The sequence below is a fragment of the Quercus suber genome, unplaced genomic scaffold, assembly GCF_002906115.3.
Source record: "Quercus suber isolate HL8 unplaced genomic scaffold, Cork oak 2.0 scaffold_612, whole genome shotgun sequence".
NCBI lineage: Eukaryota > Viridiplantae > Streptophyta > Magnoliopsida > Fagales > Fagaceae > Quercus > Quercus suber.
In genome coordinates, this window is record NW_027070055.1 from 301,318 (window position 1) to 306,389 (window position 5,072).

Sequence of the window (5,072 nt, forward strand, 5' to 3'; positions counted from 1 at the left end):
AGTAGTTACACAAGAGAGGGATTCTTGTGTTTCATTATTGTCAAGTAGGATAGAAATTAAGGAAGGAAAAGAGAGGAAGGATGTTGATAGTCCACTTAAGTCCATTCTATTTTCGTATGAATAGGATGCAAGTTGCAAATAGATCATTGTCATGTCTCTAGTCCATAATGTTCGAAGGCATATGAACAATAGTGAAGAGGAAGATGTGGGCTTTGAAAAAACAACTATAAAGCATCACAAAAGATTCCATTACCACTAGATTATCGCTTAAAGTCTAGACTTAAGGAATTAGTGAAAGTGTGAAACTTTACCGTGTAACTAGTCGTTGAGAATCAACTGCTAACTTAGTATTAAAGGCAAACTTCAAATAAGTTCATTAGGGATTAAAGGCGTCTTCCTCCCAAGAGTTACATTTATGTTCATATAAATCTAGCTTTTGAATTTAAACCTTATTTTAGATGCAATTTTTAAGAAAAAATATTTTTTTTAATATTTTAAAATAACATTATGCAAAATTATTTAGTAATTAAAGAATTAGTAATTTGACCATTGTACAATAAGGGAGTTAAGAAAACTTAATGGCGTAACTAGTCTATTGAGTTTCAATTTTCAAAGACTAATATATATATATATATATATATTAATAGCCAAAAGCTTAAAGAAAATCCAATTAGATTTTAATTAAATTCTCAATTTTGCGCATTGTATCTCATTTAATTTTTAATTTTTACTTTTATGCCAACTGAATTATTGAGTGTAAAAATTGAAGTGTCCAAATCCAATTAGATTCTAAATTGGATTTCAATTAAAATCTAATTTTCCACCATGTGTCCATCTAAGTTTTTAATTTTAGTGACAAGTGAATTATTGGATGCAAAAACCGAAAAGTTTAAAACTAATTAAATTCTAAATCATATTTATATATATAATGAGAAACCATTACATATTTTAGAAATGTATGGGTTTAACTAATTAAACTTTAAATCATATTTATATATAATGAGAAACTATTACATACTCTAAAAATGTATGGTTTTAAAAAAGTGTAAACTACTACCATGTATAATTTGAACCTCTTTTAAAAAAAGTATAATTTGAACTGTATAATTGTAATTTTTTTTAATTGTACTCGTACATATACATGGGGCTACACATTAGTTTAGCATTAATGGCATGGGATTTTGAAACTTTCCTTCAACAAGTGATGATGGCAAGAGTCGGAGTTCAAGTCTCTAGGAGAGAGATTCATACACATATACACTTAAATTAGGTTAGAGTAAAATTTCTATCTTGTATAAAAAAAATGATAGCATTAATTTTCAACTAGTAATTAAATACATTTTACTTATACATACATGACTTGTGAGTCCCATCATGAATTTGATTAGTGAAATTCATTATTATGTGAAAGGGGTAGTACGCATTTATAGTACTTTAGAAGTATTTTATAATTACCCCTTACCGATAAGGAAAGAGAAATGTTACATCCAAAACATTTTCATAATACTTTTACAACAAATCATAGACGGAAAGTCGTTATTAGTTTTAATTTGAATTCATGGCTTAAATTACATTTTTGCACATCCGTAACAACTAATGACAACTTGCCACATAAGATTTGTTTTGAAAATGTTGTGGACATAGCATATCTCACAAAGAAATGCATGGTTTGGGTTGGAAGGTGTCTTCACCTAAATTGACCTTGTCCAGTGGAGTGAACATATTTCTAACCCAATCCAAGTGTATACATGAGTCAAATTGGGTTTAGCAAGTTGTGCTTAAATGTTTAATGGGTGGTAAAAATTGAATTTTCATAAATTATTTAAGCATTTTTTTTTTGTCAATAATTATTATAATTCACATAATATAACTAAATTGTATTTCAAAATTTCAGATTCATCAACACTAATTCTCAAAATACCAAAATAAATCAAACTCAAATTAAAATAAAAGTAATAAAATAACATATAGGTTAGGTTGGTTGAAAAAACTGCCAAATCCTACTCGACTAAAGTTGAGGCTAAAAATAGTAGTGCCCTATTGTTTTGTAGTGCAATTTTTAAAAATTAAAATTAAAATTAAAATTAAAATACCCATGGTATTCACATAAGGGTTTTTTTAGTGCATAGAAAAGCCATAGGTGCAGCTATAGGTTTCATTTACTTTTGGTTGATACGGATTCGAGAATCCCTATAACCACTGTTTTAAAACTCTAATATGCACGATAAAGTAATTGAAAATTTAAATTCTAGATTTTTGGCCAAAATTTGTTCGAATAGAAGGATAAGCTAAAATATTATTGTCATTTGGGATTATTCATTATTCTAATTTTTAGAGTTTTATCTTATATACAATTTTTTGGTGTGTGTGGATAAATTTGATGGTTAAGGTGTGAAGTGTAAAATGTTTTAAAAATAATAATAATAAAGAAGAAGAAGAAGAAGAAAAAAAAAAAAAAAGTGAATGCATAAGTTGCGAACCTAGAAACTAGAGAGTAAAAAAAGGGTTGCAGAATTACAGCCAGACTTATTTACATTTTAAAGCCTTAGAACATTAGCATAAGGAAATGCTACTCTATTCTATTTTACCATCTCAAAAAGTTCATCTATTAATTATACCATCCTATTATACAATACTTCCAGCATCCCAATCTTTTGTTTTCCTATTCTACTCATTAAAATAATATATTTATACAATAAAATAATATTTCCCCCAATCACCATCATTTATTCTTTCTTTCTCCCAATCACCATCACAATAAAATATTAGTTTTTTTTTTAGAATTGTGCTACAGTGTAGCACTATTGCAAAAAAATTTGCAATATATACTTAGCAATAGCATTTCCTGATGTAAAACATTTTAGAGTTAGAAATGCCAAATATTCCTTACATTTAGCATTAGCATTTCCCAATACTAATACTCTTAATTAAAGGCAGCAAATTCAGTAATCTAGATGTTCATCGATTTGATGTCCTCCTTTTTTTTTTCCTACTGAAATTTGATGTGCCACTTTTTATTATTATATGTATATGCAAATAAAGATTTATATTAAGTTATTAACATATGCCTATCTTTCGTTGGGAAACGAAAAAGGTTTATATGCTCGACCTTACTTAGGATTCTATACACCTATGTCCCAACTCGTCTAATAATTAGTGTCGAGGTTAGGCATATTATCTATCCCCAAATCCCAATTAGGGTTTATTTATATTATAATTTAAAAAAAAAAATTGTGTACAATAGAATAAACTTAGGTTCAATGTTCATTTTGCACATGATGAATCTAAGGCTGCTAAGCCCACTATTCAATAATAATAATAATAATAATAATAATAATAATAATTTGATAGGGATTGGTTTAAATTCAAAATCACCTACAAAGATATTAGAGGATAAACAAACTTATACTTTATTCAAAAACTTAAATAAAAAAGTGTGAATGAAAAATTTTAACCACTATTTTTAACATATATATTCTCATTGGATCAAGACTAAAGACCTAGCAACTGGTTATATAATGATCATATGAAAATTAAACCTATTATTCCTACCGTGATCTCTACGCCTCTACCACAGAGATTTTTACATGCTCTACTTTCAAATATAGCAAATTGATGACATTATTTATGACACATAAACACCACCTTAAATTAATATTATTTATAGTTAAAAATATATGGCCTGAAAAATCATCAAAATTTGATAGCACACTCTTTCTAAATATGAATGAATTATATTTCTGTCTAAAATAGGCGAAAGTCATGGATTTTGCAACCTCAATTAGCATGTTCTAAAGAGTTTAATTTTGTGAAAATTTTACAACCTCAACCTCTCCATTTTGCAATGCCTTCAGTCCATTAGTTTTGTCATTTTTTATTTGGGTGATAAGGTTTTTCGCGTGATACGGGTGCTAATGCCAAATGCTATATATTCAGCGCTAGTGCAAGGTTTTTAAACCCGGACCGTTCATTGAACCGTAAAAGGGAGAAGTTCAAGGTTTTTGAGGTCGAACCGAGGTCGAACTAGGGTCAAACCGTGATAACGTCATAATTAATTTAATAATTAATTAAAGCCTAAATATAGATATTAAATTTATAAAACTAGCCAAATTGACTAATATATCTATATATGTAAGGAAAATTTAATTATTTTCAAGCATATATTTAATAATTAAATAAGAAAGTTAACAAAATAGAATTATAACCATGAAAACATTAAAATTTATGATTAATTTTTGAAGTAAAGTTGAATATTTTTGAAGGATTTTAATTATAATTTTTTTTATTCCTTGTAAGAGATGGATAATTTAATTAAGTAGAATAAAATCATGTTAAGTTGTTTTAAAAAAAAAAATTGCTAAGGGGTTGGACCCCACGGTTCTCACCGGTTAGTGCAGTCCAACCCTGGTTTAGAGGTTTACGGAATTAACAAAAAATTCGGTTCTTTAAGCTTAAAAAACCGGTTTTCATCCCGGTTCGACCTCCCAGTCCAGTCCGGTTCTGAGAACCATGCACTAGTAATGATCTCTTTTTCTTTTTCCTTTTTTTAAATGCAGGCAGAGGAATTCTACCATCATTCTAAAGTATATTAAGCAAATGAAATGAGTATATCTACTATGGATTTTATTTTATATGCTTTTTATTTTATAATTTGTTGAGATGCAAACCTGTGGTTGTGATTAGTAAATAAAAATACAAGAATAACAGTGAATTTATACTTTCACCGATCATAACTTGTCCAAAATAAAAGTAAGAGATCCATTACACGCGCATTTATATGGAGAGAGAGAGAGAGAGAGAGAGAGAGAGAGAGAGAGAGAGAGAGAGAGAGAGAGAGAGAGAGAGAGAGAGAGAGAGAGAGAGAGAGAGAGAGAGAGAGAGAGTGTATAAAAAAGATTAATGCAAATATAATTAAATAGTATATATACTAACACATTTAGGACAGAGTAGAGAGATGGGACGAGATGAGCAAAACTTGTTTGATATATTTTTTTTGCAGTCTTGGTCTCTTACAAGTTACAACCTACTTACCTACAAGTCTTCACCACTTTATATGATAAAACCTTTCTCTT